This window comes from Diadema antillarum, unplaced genomic scaffold (genome assembly GCF_040938485.1).
Source record: "Diadema antillarum isolate AM-2024a unplaced genomic scaffold, OU_Dant_1.0 seq00001137_RagTag, whole genome shotgun sequence".
NCBI lineage: Eukaryota > Metazoa > Echinodermata > Echinoidea > Diadematoida > Diadematidae > Diadema > Diadema antillarum.
Genome location: NW_027271949.1, coordinates 459,831 through 475,979, shown reverse-complemented (window position 1 = coordinate 475,979; position 16,149 = coordinate 459,831). Strand labels below are relative to the sequence as shown.

The 16,149-nt window shown below is 37.7% G+C and overlaps 1 pseudogene; it reads right to left on the bottom strand.

Moving 5' to 3' along the window:
• LOC139744120 (proteasome adapter and scaffold protein ECM29-like) overlaps positions 1-16,149 on the bottom strand; it is a 394,771-nt pseudogene that overhangs the window by 159,809 nt on the left and 218,813 nt on the right.

The window sequence follows — 16,149 nt, the reverse complement described above, 5'->3', positions numbered from 1 at the left end:
CATCTAACCGCTCCCCCTAAGATCAAATCCTGGCTACGCCGGTGATAGGCCTCACTTATTTAGTAGGCCTTCACAGTGATGTCGCACAGGCGGAGCAAGAGCTGAAATACCACGATGTAGTCATTCAATTATCTATGAATATTTCTTTTTCTTATTCGTTGTGTGATAGGAAAAAAAAATCCCAAATTTCACCAAAAGTGTGCACCAGATCGCTGAATTTCAGGTCTGAAAATGCAAAATCTTCCTCGTGTGGGAGAGGGGATACCCCCTCCCACACCCTCCCCCAGCTAGGTCGCTCCGCTCCTTCGTACAGATATTCCAACTCCAAGTCCCTCCCCCACCCACTATCATTAAAACGGAACGATGCCCCTGGGATGATTGCTTTATTGACTTAAATCAAGAAAATTGAAGAATACAGCATAGCTACAGGAAAATATCTACTACGTTATTACATACAAAGAAATCGATATCCATATTACCATTTTATTGAATTTATTTGGGCATTCTTCAGGGCTGCGCTACGTTTTTGAAAGGGGGGGGGGTATCAAAATCGCCCGTCAGTCAAGAACTAAGAACATCAAAAGACAAGAGAAACAACAACAAAAAAGTCTTCATACTTTTAAGGTCTGATTTTCCGCCGAAAGTCGGCTGACAAGCAAAACAAACAAAAACAAGAACAAAAAGTCTTCATATTTTTGCTGCCACTTCCCTCCCACTTTGCATGCAAAAGAGTGGGACATTCGATCCCTGTAAAGTGTGTGTCTGTGGGGGGGGGGGGACCAAGCTTCTCCCTTTCCCCCCTCCCCCCTCCCCCCCAAGGGCTGCGCCGGTCTGGTTATGGGCTTGCAATCGTGGTGATGGTGACTATCGCCGATCATCCCCCCCACTCCTCAGTACGGATTTACGCCGTTGGTATATGTCAACATGTCCTTTGTTTTTACTTATCAATAAAGACATGATTACAACAACATGAAACAGGTTCATCATCGCCATTGTGGATGGTGACTCACTCACCTTTGTTGCTACTCCGATACCACTTCTTATAAGGTCATTCACTCTTGGAGCAAGCTCATTTAGCACCTCAGCATCTATATACTGCACACACTGTTGCGTACAGAGAATGAGAAGAAAAAATCAATAAAAATGTTTGCGGTAAGATCAAGATCACATGAATACATGCCTTAAGAGAAAAAAAAAAAAAACATATCTGTATTAAATGTAGGAGGACATGTTTGGAGGACATGAAAAGTTCTGGTAGTGCTCTGCATTATATAGAAGCTGAAAAATTCCTAGACTACTTTAGAAGCATGATTTATACCCCATTATCAGTACTTTATACAAGATTTTCAATTTCAATGGAAATACAATTTTGTACATGTTTGTACACAAGGCATTACTTTAAAATATAACTTGGAAACAACAGACATCTACTATATATTTGTATTGCAAGGATGACAAAATACTCTTTCTTGCTATTGAAATCTAGTATACTTTTTGACTTACTAGTAATATGCTACATTCTTTGTTGATTACTTAAATTTACCACAACCAAATTTATTGAATAACCAAAGATAAATAGCCAATCTCTTTACCATTTTTACAGTTTCCATCATTGGTGAAGACTTGCTTGCTGCTATCCGTGCATTGTCCAGCTATCAAGACAAATGACATAAAATAAATCATTAACCATGAACATAAACAAACATTTTCATTCATCTGTCAGAATGATGAGGTCCTTTCAATCATATTCTATTTAAAGACTCAAATTTTTTGGGCACCAGGATGATTACTTAGGATAATCCATGCATGGAATTTCCTGTGGTAGTGTGGACAGTAATCTAAGTAGCTTTAGTATGGACAGTCATTAAGGAAGTTTAGTAGTGTGGACAGTAGTTAAAAACCCTGTGCATAGTAGCCACCTTTCTAATGCGGCCAGCAGCCACCAATTTTGCTTCCTATGGTAGATTTTAACCAGTGTAATAGTGGCTACAGATCCATATTGAGCCACAGACAAGCCAATAATTCAGAGTGTTTTTTTGCTTTGCAAACCGGCCGTGACAGTCATTCATGGCTATTAAATATTTCAGTAATTCCCAACGATGCACTATATGTCTATAGTGGCCACTTTTTTCGTCTCCCTTGGGTGGCCGCTATAAACAGGTTTGACTGTGTGCGTCGCTGTGTGCGTTGCACACATTTACATAGTCCGGCTTTTGGAGACACGTCTCGCAGGGTTTAGGGAATGTTTTGTCCATACGTGCATGCTCCATTGTTGTTGCTACAATAGATGCGCTCATTGTGTAGTGTATGCTCTTCGTTTGGCTTTCTATCTGAGATTTTCTGCCGCCGTGTTTGACAACGAAAGTGAAACAAAAAGTGAACAGCAGCGCTAAGTTCCAACGTGAAAACAGATACACGGGGAACATTGTTTGAAAACATCACAGTCACAAATAGCCACACATAATAATCTTGCAAAATGCAATTGGAAACTCAACTGTCATTTGCAGCAAAATGATATAATCGTGTAAAAAGAAAGTTACAATATTCTCGAAACTGTGTGCTCGTAGTAAATATCACAGCAGGTTGACTCCCAGGACAGCAGAGGAGAGGAAAGGAGCAGCCATAGATTACCAATATTCAAATACTAAACATCAAAATTGCACCTAGCTATTATTAAAGTAGTCATGTGGTTTTTTTAAAACATAATAAACACCACCGCACAATGCAATACATGCATGGCTTGAAAAACAAAAAAACAAAACAAAAACAAAACAAAACAAACAAAAACAGGAAGCATGGCTTCGCCAGCTGTAGCAATTTTTTCTGCCTTTGTAAGGGTCCCCAATTATGAAAAAACAAATCAAGCAGAATGAAAACGCAATTTAAGAAGTGGATACTAATGCGCCCCACCCACTCCTGTTACGTGTGTACATGGGCATGGCGTGTGCATGCCATTTAATGCGTGCACCATACACACATAAACCAGGAGTCCTGGAATTATCGTATCCGCCATCTTGAAAGACGTACTGTCAAACAAACCCAAACGAAACGCATTGTGCATTTTGGCTCCATATGTGACCCACTACAACAAAAGGATCCGAAAGTCGGGGGAGGACAATTTTCTGAAAATGACATGGCATTATTCCCTTTCTCTTCTACTTTAATTTCATATATAACACAAGTCATAAAAGTACTCTGTTGCGGAGATATCGATGATTTTATTGCCGTATGTCAAGTGGTTGAGGAAATCAGATTTCGAGAAAAACGCCCTTAAAGTTTTCCTTCCGACGGTAACATGATCAAGGGGAGGCAAGACAGTTTCCACCGCTTGACAATAGAAGGATGCTCCTAGCGACCTCCAAGATGTTCATTCAAGCCAGCGGTCTACGCACGACCAATCAGTAATCAGGATGTCACGTACTGACCAACAAGATCACTCCCTCGTTGCTAGGGGCGGAGTCTAGTTGCGGCGCTAAATCTAAATCTTCGGACACGTTTCTGTTACGTTGAAAGTCGGAAAATCATGTCCCAGAAAAACGCTAATTTCTTGCCTTTCTTTTGATCATTTGGCTTCGAAATTTCAGCAGATGACAGACAAAACATAAGACTACAAAATTATGCCAAAAACAGAAATCCAATTGTTTTGACCAATTTTGATGATGTGACTTCAAACTCGATTTTCTCGGCTCAGCCGTCAGCGACTTTAGGATCCTTTTGTTGTAGCGGGTCACATATGCTGAGTTCCGACAAAAGGTGCCGAGGAAATTTGACTCTCTCAGTGAGCCAATTAGAAGGCGCTGTGGTTGCTAGAGGCAGAGCTTAATCTTGACTGGGTGGGTGATTCTCACCTCTCATCGCCACTCTGACACTGTCTTTGAGCAAGAGGTGAATCTTCAGAGCCCGTTTTCTCGCAATTCTGTCAGGCTAACACATTAAAAAATGCATTTTATTTTGCTTTATATGCCCACTTACGGTGCCAGAGAATACAAGTGTTTTATATCAATGTAAAGCTTAGGAAATGGGCCATGAGATTCAATGAAAAAACGAGATATGAAACTCGTCACACTGAAGACGAGTTAGGTGATATGCTGGGGGGCATCAAATATCGGTCACGGGTGATCGACAACGAAAATGTTAAATAGCCACTTGAAGTACAATTTGTAATATTGAGAAACATTCGTGAAGTCCAGTTCTTTATTCAGTCCTACATAATTCAGATCAAATTGTATCTGTCATGCAACCAAGTGGAAATTTCATGCGTGTGTCGGCGTGTGCAAGTAAGTCGATTAGACAGGCTATGTAACTGAATATTTACCAATAGGTCTTCAAAATGTAAAAACCCCCCCCCCCAGAAATCCAACATGGTGATAAAGTCTTTTAAGAGTCACCTTCACTTTAACATTTGTATTTTCAAATACGATCTTTGACTATTATTTGCATAACCAAGAGGGCTATGTCTCATCTCGTCATCATTACGTAATATGATCAGTTTGACAAACTCTATAAGCCTGCAAAATTTTGCAGCAGTCGAAGCAATGTGGTCTCCAACACAAAACAAAGGAATATTGTGTGTGTGTGTGTGTGTGTGTGTGTGTGTGCTTATGGGTGCGTTTACATGAGAACATGATTTCTACATGGACGAAGGTGTACTTACTCCATTGAAAAAAAAAAGAGTAAAAGATAGAAGTATTTTGTTTCGTGTTCTTGTGAGGTTCGAACCCGCACGTGTGCAACCTCACATCTCTGGCGCCACAGACGTCGCCTTTAACCTCTCAGCTATACATGTATGTTTCGATGAGAAAATATGAGGAACGTAAGCTTATATGTGAAAGATAAATCAGGAGTCATTTCGTCCACACTCCATTCTCATTTTCAATTTTACGCTGCAAAATTGTCAACCTGATGAGGAGATTTGAAAAAATAAAATGCATGATTACTGCAGCCTATTGTCTCAGCTACAACATACTTAAATTTCAGAGGAAATGGAGCAAAATCAGCTGAGGTAAAGGTGCTTGAACGTTATCAAGTCAATGCATGGTTTTTAAAAAAATCACCTCCCATAGACATAACATGTAAAACTTGGCTGATTTTGAGTCTTTGCCTTTAATCACAATTTCCAGTATGATGATGTTATCAAATTGCAAAACAATGACATGGACTTGAAAGAGAAATGTTCAAAGTACAACATATCCAAATTTGGGATAATATTGAGCTAAAACAACAGAGATACCAGCAAATGAATGTCCGAAACAGTACCTCAAAAAAATAAATTCCACTTTTTTGATTTCAGATGACGATATGATGACGTCGAGTTTTCCTCGAAATATTTGATACTTGAAATGTTATCTACAAGTCATATGCTTTTGTAATATGCAATAAAAACATAGAGTTGCTGGACATTTTCAGGAGCTATGACGAAATAAAGAAAGACATGTTTTTTCACTATATTTGCACATAGACGCGCGAGCGGAATTTTAACTTTGACGCCAGTGCATTCCTTTGTTATGGATCAAAATCGATCGGAAATCAATGGATATTGTTACTTAATGTATCAGGAATCCAAATCAGTTGAAAAAAGTGCATTTTCATGTTGCTTATGCGCTGTGCGCGCAAAAACGTGCGGAGGGACGCTCACGCGCGGAATTTTTTGAAATGCTTAAAATTGTCTGAAACTTCGAGAAAACCAGTTGGGAAGTCGTTTTGAGCATTTTAAATTTTTGATGCGCACGTACGCGCACTTGTCATGGTGACCTGGTTAATTAGCATAGTACAGGACGATCAGACGTGACTTGAACTTTATGTCTACCGAAAATGGTAAAGAAATGGCATTTAGTTATGAAGTTATGATCGATCATTGAAAATCACAAAATGGCGCCTAGATGACGTCACAGATAAGTTATCGTCATGAAAATTTTACTGTACTGAGATATTGTCATGAGATACATTGTATGATGACTGAAAATTTCATGTGACTTGGTCAAGTCATTATTGAGATATTTTGTTCACAAAATTCGTCAGAAAGAAATGGGAATTTCGAGCAAACACAATAGGTGATACGCCGTTAGCGTATCACCTACTTAATTTTCAAAATTCCTAACTTTTGCCTGAAACCATTGTTGCCGGTCACAAATCCTCATGAAGAAGAACAAGAGGGAGGCGCCAATCATGGTCCACAGAAAAGAAGATCTTGCAAAGCTCCTGGTGAAATAATATTATCAATATTCATATTATCTTTTGTATAAAAAATAGATCCTCTAATGATTCATTGGGTGATTTCAAGTTCGGTGCTAGTGCTAGTGCTATCTCAGCACTAGCACCAGCGATAAAACTGAACATGAAATCACGTCAGTGTTGGGAGTTGACCTCAAAATTATGACCTATTTCCGGTAGTTGGTGCTTGGCTCGATGTTGAATGTCGTCTGCTCTACCGAGCTCCGTCGTTTGTGTGAACAATCTTCGTGCTTTTTTCCTCATTGACTAACACTAGCCCCTAGGGATTATCCTCTCCATCATTTCAAGCTCGGTGCTGGTGTTCGCGTTGCTGTGCGAGACCCGCATTTACTTCTATAATAGATGCACGTTTTATGCGCAAAGTCTATGCTAATACAATGGTCGCCCACATAACGTACACGAACACTCTAGACATGGCTACATATATCTGAACCTGGGAGCAAAATTAAGATTGCTGTACTTTGTCGAAGGGATGAAATTTGTGGCATTTTATACTGTCTTCCTCATTATGTATCTACAACTAAGCAGTCATGGCTGCATCTTTTAATATTTGACTGTAATTACGCGTTATAATTTTTTTTCATTGTACAATTCCCACAGACTTTGCGGTGGTGCGATGCAAGCACATAGTGTTGGGATCGATAATTCTGATTGGTATCGCTTCGTTAATCTGACCGTTGGTTTTAGAGCTTTAAGGCAATTGGATGGGAGATACAATCTGTAGCACTAGCATTTATAGCAATAGCACCAAACTTGAAATCACCCATTGTTACAGTAATTATAGCACTCATTCCAACCTTAATGATAATAATTCTTTGGAAACAGAAAATGACCCATTTTCTGTAAGTTCAATATCTTTTGGTCTAAATGAATTTAATACTTCCGCAAAAAACTTGTTTTGTTCATCACTTTCTATTTCTCATCTTAATAGTCGATCACTAAACCGTAATTTCGACGCCTTGAAGGAAGTGTTTGCACACGATTTTGATTCAGTGTTCAAGGTCATAGTATTATCAGAAACATGGAACATCTGTGATGTTGACCAGTTTTGATTATCAGAGTATAATTTAGAACTGCAATGAAGGAAGAACCAGAGGGGAAGTGGAATTGGAGCTTACAATGTATATTCATTCATCGCTTACAATGTAATTAGACATGTATGCCTAATTTATCATTACATAACGTTGAATCCATGTGGCTGATAATTTTCATTAAGAAAATACCCATAACATTTGGTGTAATATATAGAAAACCAGAAAGCAATTTTGAAGAATTTAGTGATAAGTTACACAGTCTTTTCCAAAACATGAGTGTAGACAGAAACTCCTGTGTTGTAGTTGGAGACTTGAATATTAATCTATTAGCTAATTGTGAAAGAAGCTGGGAATTTTTATGCATGGCAGAAAGGTATGGTTTACATCAATTTATTACTAATCCAACAAGGATTACTAAGACAAGTTCATCTCTAATTGACCACTTTTATACTAATATTTCCTCCTATCCTATTCAGGCAGGATGCATTGAGGTTGATGTTTCTGATCAATTTCCAGTGTACGCTGTCTTTGTCTACCACAATGATAATTTCCTCTAAAAAGTGGATAACAATCTTTTCCCTTTTAATCTCTTGACAGGTGATGACTTTCTAACTTTGTTTCACATAGATCGAAATGTACCTGCAAGAAACACAAAGTTTGGTAGGACTGCAACTAGAATCCTAGCCGACCATCTTGATGAACTTAACATTGAATTTAATAACCATGATGAAGTGAGTCAACTTGCTCAAATGCCATACTTTACAGAGGCCACGTTTAAAGAATATTTGTGAATGCTGGATTATGAACGATATTTGTCGAAACCGTGCATTCCAAAACAAGGATTGCATCATCATGGGTGATTTCAATCTATTGTTGAGCAGTAATGCTGCATGTGATAACTTCCTTGACGACATATTACAAGCTTCATATCTGCCTCTTACATGTATTTCTAAACCCACAAGAATTACAATTCATTCTGCTACTCTTATTGATCTAAGATTTTTGCTAACCTTAAGTCTTTTCCAAAATCAGGCACAGTGGTGAGCGATATCAGACCATTTTATGATATTTTGTCACTTTGAAATTGGACCTAAGAGTCAAAGTACAATTTGAAAGCATGTCTTTGGTCACAAATTCACACCTGAAAATATCTCTCTAATTCAAGACAAACTTCAATCTGTGGACTGGCCAGATGTGTATGATGCCAATGAAAGTATTGACCAAGCATATGATAATTTTCTTGATATTTTGAATAATTGCCTCGATGCACGCATTCTTTTAAGGAAATGTCGTAAACATGGTTACAAATGAATTCCCAAGCAACCGTGGGTTTCCAAAACAATATTACATTCAATAAATTGCAAGAGCACTCTTTATGTTAATTATATTGAGAATCGTGACGAAAATTCTCGAATAAAAGATATTTCATACAAAAATATTCTTACCAATACGCTCAGATTAGCTAAAAAGATTTATTTTGCAGACAAATTGAGTCAATTTAATGTGATATCAAAAATACTTGGAAAGTAATACATACCATTTTGAATAGAGGGAAAGCTGCAAATCTCATTTCTAAAGCACAAGTTAATAATAGTATCACTGAGGACATTTCTGAAATTGCCGACATTTTTAACACATACTTTTCAAAAATAGGTTCAAACTTTTATTTAATAGCAAAAACTGTTACTCCAAGTGATAAATCGTTTTACAAATTTCTTTCCTCGCCAAATGACCACTCAATATTTTTCAAACCAACTGACAGGCAACAGGAAATCAACACTGTATTACAGCTCAAAGCAAACAAAGCCCTTGGGTATGATGGCATTGGGAATGTCCTTATCAAACACATTATACATTGTATAGTAGATCCTTTGTTTTTAATCAACTTTTCGCTACAATTTGGTCAAGCACCATCTAAAATGAAACTTGCATAGGTGACTCCAATATTCAAGAAAGGAGACAAATTATGTATCAACAATTATTGCCCGATATCTTTGCAAACTTCGTTATCCAAAATCTTGGAGAAAATTGTTCATTCAAGGACAACTGCCTTCCTTGAAAGTCAAAACATCATATCTGACTTCCTATTTGGCTTTAGAGAAAAGCATAACACCACTCATGCAATTCAAAGTTTAATAAATACCATATCAGCTAAGTCCACTGCCTGGACTGTTTCGTGTGATCATTTACCTTGCGCACACACCGCTACAGCACGCGTATGCCCCACCGTACGCCCATGTATTAATTTGCCGCGCACGCATGCATCTCGACCTCCAAAACAGTCCAGTCTGGTTTGCCAAATGCTTCGAGTCTCCCCGAAATATTTCGGGGTGAGGCTCCGCCCATATTCATTCCTGATTGGTCAATGAGATCGCGTCAATCATTTCCACCAGGCAAGTAAAAAAGTCGATCGATCTCTAATCTTATAGTCTTATTGCAAAACAGGTACATTGCATTTAGCAATATAACATATTACGTATTTTACGCCAATATTTGTATTATTCTCATCATATATTAATGGAATTTCCAAATCATATTTCTTTCAATTGAAAATTGCTCAAATAATATATCCTAGAGATCATAAGAAGAGAATGAAATCAGAACGTGCATAAACCATGCATGAGATTAAGACTAACTTATACTCGTTCCATAACTGTTATGTATTAAATTATAAATATCACAATTATTAACGTTTTAAATCTATTTTTCTGCAAAAAAAAAAAAAAGAAGAAATTACAAATGAAAAATCTGATAAATATGAATAGAACAGATATTCGCACATTTAAAGCATCGTGACTTTTCGTACATGTTAATTTCGAGGTGGCTTTTACTTCTCGATCGGGGATCCCTGGATCGCGTGTACAGCTTGTGCAATGTGCTTTTCGTATTGATTCCGAGTCTTGCGTTTTCCGACCAAAATCTGTGCAGTATTTCAAATATTTCCTCCAAATCTTGTTTATAATATGATCAATGATGTCAACATCAGCGTCTCAGCGTCGTTTACTGACAGCAATATTGAGAAGAGCATTCAATGTGCTGCTGAGAAGCTTGGATATGTTGACGGTTTCAGGGAGCAGCAGCAGAACCAGAACCTAGAAGTCCCTACTACACCTGTTTCTCCGTGCGTGGTCATGATTTGTTTATCTCCCTGCCGACTGGTTTCGGCAATAGTGTGGTGTTCCAAGCTGCGCCGTTATGCGTTGATTTTCTTCGCAAACTAGTTCTACATGATGGACCAGACTCTCCGAAAGTTGTGGCTCTTGTTGTCATCGGACCAGATGAGCAGGGCTATGGATCTTACTTGGCCTGCGTGACAAAGTGGTAAGCTAATCATTTATCCAGTTTCTAAAAATGATTCGTCAAGGCAACTTTCATTGAGTGTCTCTTGTCTTGAATTACAAACTGTAACTGTAACGTTAGGCCCATAATTGAATAACAAAAAAAGGATTGTAAAACTAAATGTAGTTATATGTCTGGCCTCTAGGCCGGGTAGGGTAAACACATGTAAGGCTTCTACTACTACTCTTGTGAGTGTTCCTACTCCTAGGTGTACTGAGTTACATCCTGTGTAATAAATTGTTAACACCGTAACTGCACTGGTTTAATTGTTTTGTACTGTACAGTAACTACTGTAACTTTCTCGCATATATGCAATTACACAGAGGCCTACTGCCTTAGTCTGTGAGCCACAGCCTGTGTCTCGGTGGCTTTGCTCCTCTACATAGAGGAGCGACCGAGACACATGCTGTGCTGTGGCCCACAGACTAATTCTTCATGTGCATGTACATTGAGAAAAAAACTCAAATAGGAACATGCTTCAGTATGCAAATGTACTCATACTTGTTCATCTATAGATTAAAATTATGCAGTCTTATGGCTACGCGATATGCATTGTACAGACTGCAGGCATTATCAAAATCACATGTGCAATGTAGAAAATGTTTTTTTATTTATCTTACTGGTTTTTTTTTTCTTATTTTTCAAATAGGGGGACCGCATCTGGAGACACCAAAGCATTTCGAGCAGCGTATGGAAAATTGGGTGAATTACGATCGAAACTCAAGTCGTCAGTTCCCGTTGTTGCTCTGACAGCCACTGCAACCAGAGATGTGCGTAGCGGTATCATCGAAAACTTTGGTCTTCGCAATTATGTGTGGGTAAATCAGTTGCCGGACAAGCAAAATATAAAACATGTTGTCAAGTCTGCTGCAAGAGATTTAGATACAATGTTCAAGTGGCTGGCAGATGACTTGAAGATCCATGGTGCATGTTGTGAAAGGATGATAAGAAAAATGTGTAGTGATGTGTACGCGACCTTTATGGCACTGCTTCCAGAAGGTTGCCACAGGTATGTTAATAAGTTTATAATATGTACCACCGGAACACGGAAACTGATATCCAAAAGGAAATTGTGGACAGCATGTTGGCACCAGATGATGAAATCAGAGTTCTGATAGCTACCATTGCGTATATAACTGGCCTGGGTGTTGATGTAAGCAACGTACACAGTACGGTTTTGTGTGGATGCCCATTGATCTAGACGATTATATCCACTTTTTAAAAGCACTCAAATTTCAGGCCTTATCAGATATACTGGTAACGTGAAGAATCATGTACAGCTGTACAGCGTAGCTCAGATTTTTTTTTTAAACTGAAAAATGTTACGTATACATGTAGTTTGTACCTTTGGGCTTTGAAAACTGTTTGTTAGAGAATTCATATAATTGTTTTAAAACAAGAATCCACTGTGAGTGTTTTCCCTCCTTAAGGTTTGTAATGGTGAGTGGTTGGTACATTGGTTCCTGGTGTACAACGTTGTACCTAAAGTTTTGCAGTTCCATGCTACATGTACAATAATTTTCTTTTTATCACTGCAATTACTGTACCTTGCTCTTATTCATATAGAAGCAAATACAATGTACATTTGTACACACCTACTTTTCATACTGTACTTTGTTTTTCAGGTGTGAATATTTTCATTTCATTGGACATGTTGATGGGTACATATCGTAATTACAAGTGATACAATTATGGAAAAGTTGAAATATTTTAGTTCAAGGTTGTGTTTTTGTGATGAAGTGAATTACATACAAAAGTATGCCAAGTGGGGATGGGCTGTGTGTTTTGGGTGTTTGGGTGGGTGTTTGAAAATTGAACTGTTATGCCGTTTGTCTGCACATGTAATTGTACATCGCATGTTCATCTATGCATACATACAAGTGTACACATGTGTAGAGTATGTTTTTGAGTTGTACATGTACAACTACCAAGAATTTGTTTACGTATACTTTCTTTACATACAAAATCATTCATGAGAAGTACAGTATGTTCTTTGGCCCAATTTGATAAAAATAAAACTAATTCTGTTAATGCACATGAAACATTTGTACCTGTAGTTTGAACTGTGAAGCAATGAATTTATTTTCTTTTTTGAACTTCGAAGCAATTATTATTTTTTGACCAAGAATTGTTGTAAAAGACAACAAATTAAAAAACAAAATCTACAGTGGGACCTGGAAGATTTCTTTGTCATAACTTGTTACCAGTTTGTGTTAATCCTGTGTTTTTGATGTGTAATGAGAGTCTACTACACATGGTCATCAGACTGAAATGTGACATATCAAATTATTTCTCTGACATCAAAATTCAGAGTCAAACAGTTTACAATGTATTTTGTTTGAAATAATGCACTGTTGAACAATGATCATGAACTATCATGAATATACAGTAAATGTATTGTATATTACAGTACTTGTACATGTACATGTACAAATTATAGTGTATAATGAAGGAGTTTCAAGAGCAGGGAGAAACAACTGAAATATGCCTAATATTTTATTAACTATAGAACATTTAATTTCAGTTCCTTACGAGTACTTGGTGGCACAGAATATCCAACTTTAAAGACACTTATACACCTGAGGAATTATTTTGAACCTCCTTCCCAGAGTGACAACTTTTTGAACTCATTATTGACAGTTGGGAGTGGGACGCTAGCTTTGAAACTTCCTTGGTAGTCGGTACAACATTAACAGTTTTACCATCATGGCCAAATTTCTATAATGAAGGCTTAAGAAATAATGTGATTAAAAAATGTACAAATTATACATATGTTCAAATTACACTATCCGTAGTCCATTTGTTTTCACTTTGCTGTCTGCTGTTACTGTACATGAAATGATGAAGACTACACAGTGTATTTAACAGTACATATATTGCACATGTACAATGTACATGTACACTGTACATTGTACATTTCAAAGTACAATAGTGATAAATTGATGTATTTCCTGACCACACCTAAAAAAAAAATCTAAACTTATTTACCAATAATCGGCTACCATAAACGTGGAAAAAAAAGTAAAGTCTACTACACTGTACAGCTGTATGTACAAAGTACATGTACAATGTTTTAATTTGGATGTGACTTGTAATAGGGGGTTTAATCAAATGGCTAACATGTGAGAGTGTGTGTGTGTGTGTGTGTGTGTGCATGTGTTTGTGTGTGTGTGTGCACATGCGTGTATGCGTTTGTGTGTGTTGTGTGGGCCCACTCATTTCCCAAGCATAATTTCACGCTGATATCCCCCTTAAATGTTTGTGAATTGGATACAAACACGTTGCTCTGTCAGACTGTCTTTTGATATGAATACTTATTTAATAATGTATACATGGAGCTACTATTTTGAGCAAATACAGGTATGGTTTGCAAAAAAAAAGGAAGATATATATACATATATATATATTATATATATATGCAGAGGGGCAATTCAACCAAAACTGTTCACTTCTGTAATGCCAGAAACAAATGGACCAATATCTCTGTAGCAAAAATGCCCTTAAGACGTCTTCATCTTAGTTTACTAAATTTAGTTTTATTATCATGAAGACTAACAAACGAAAGACTGAGATACAACAGAGATATTGGTCTGATTGTCTCTGTTACAGGCATTATTAAAAGTGAACAGTTTCGGTCTAACTGCCCAGTAGGCCCTACACATGAAGTGGTAATAAAATAATAAAAGATGTACAAACTTAGCGCAATTCTTTAAATTTAGACTGCTCTCTACTAACATTTGGGCAAAAGAACAAACAAAAAAGGCACTTTCTGGTTCCTAATCATGTACTTCAAAACTTTGCACTCCAAATTGTGTAATGTATCCCCTTCACCTCCACCACCCCTGAATATGCTTGATATCTTGTATACCATAGTTAAGCACCAGTTCATAGAACCCACATCCCACAGCCCTGAGCTTACATTACAAAATTACACTGTTATTTAGTGGGCCAGATAATAGTGAAAACAGGTGCATACAAGTACCTACATTGTATGTCAATTAAAGAATTTCTTTAATTTCTAAATATTTCATCACACAATATTATTAATGAAGAATTGATGACAAAATTATTCCCTTTAATGAATATGATTGGCACAATCCCCCCCCCCAAAAAAAAACATATTGATCCCCTTGACCAACAATAACATCGCCAAACAAATCTTCCAACTTTTCTTGAAGTCCGCATCTCACGACCTTCACAGAGTTCTTTGCAGTTTTATGTCGTGTTTGGACGTTAGAAGTGGCACATCTCAAATCATACATCAGCGAGCTGGCGATTTATAGCTCGCCATTTTCAATCTAAAGAATAATATTCAAGTCATCATCGAATCTGGGCACAACAAAGTCCAAAACACCATGTGAAAGTAGGTCCTACAGAATGATGACACCAAACGTAACTTTCAGCCAGTCAAAAACGTTGCACGAATCAGCTGTGCAACAATGCATGGTACAGATTCACTGAAGTACTGAGTATCGCATTGCATTGTTATCAAAGAGTTGGCTCTATGATTGTGATAATGTGTGTTGTGCAGAAATGCAGGCATCTCCGTGCACATAATTATTATGGTACATTGTACATGTTGTAGATCGCACTGTATTCACGGTGCAATGCACACAGCTGGCTGCAGATCGATCGATCCCAAAGAACTCTTTTCTGTGATCGATCCCTTAGTTTTCATGCAATGAGCTTGCGAGAGATAGGGCATTACGTCAGCATACCTAATATGAACTTTTGACCCTACGCACTGTCAAACCATTCTGGACGTTTTTTTCGGACAGGTTTGTTGGCATCGAGCGGTTACAGGGGATAGCGCGATAAGCTGTGGAGCAGCGCGTGGATGCGTAATGATAAAAATCGTCCAGAATCTGGACTATATCAGCTTCAATTGAAAAATCCTGTCATACTATCGGTTTGTCAATATATATTTCTATAAAGCGTTCAATAGTATAAGTCACAACATTCTGTCATAGAAACTTGTGCTCTATGGTATCAGAGGTAAGGCGCTGGAATGGTTTGAGAGTTATCTTTCTGGAACAAAGCAATTTGTAACTATAAATGGATATAATTCGTCTACCGTTCCAATCACATATTTATGTAAACGACATTCAACGTTCTTCGAGTGTTCTCTCTTTTATCCTCTTTGCTGATGGTTCTATTTCATTTTATACTCAGTGATCCTGATAAGATAGTAGAAGTTTTAAATGTTGAACTTACACATGCAACAAATTGGATAAAAGTGAATAAATCAATGGACAAAAAAACCCATTATATTTAGTAACTTGGTAACACATGTTCCTGACCAAGTGATATTTGACAATACTGTCATTGAAGAAGTCAAGACCACAAAATTTCTAGGTATTACAATTGACAATAAGCTAAGGCGTGACAGATTTAATATAGCGAGCGTTCGGCCGCGTGGGGAACGCTCGCGTTCCTCCTTTTGTTAGGGGACGTCCCTATTCCTCCTGCGTGCAGAATGGGGGGTTTAATCCCTCTATTCATCGGCCTAATGAGGGCGTTCCTTGGACGCAACAGAACGGGCTTG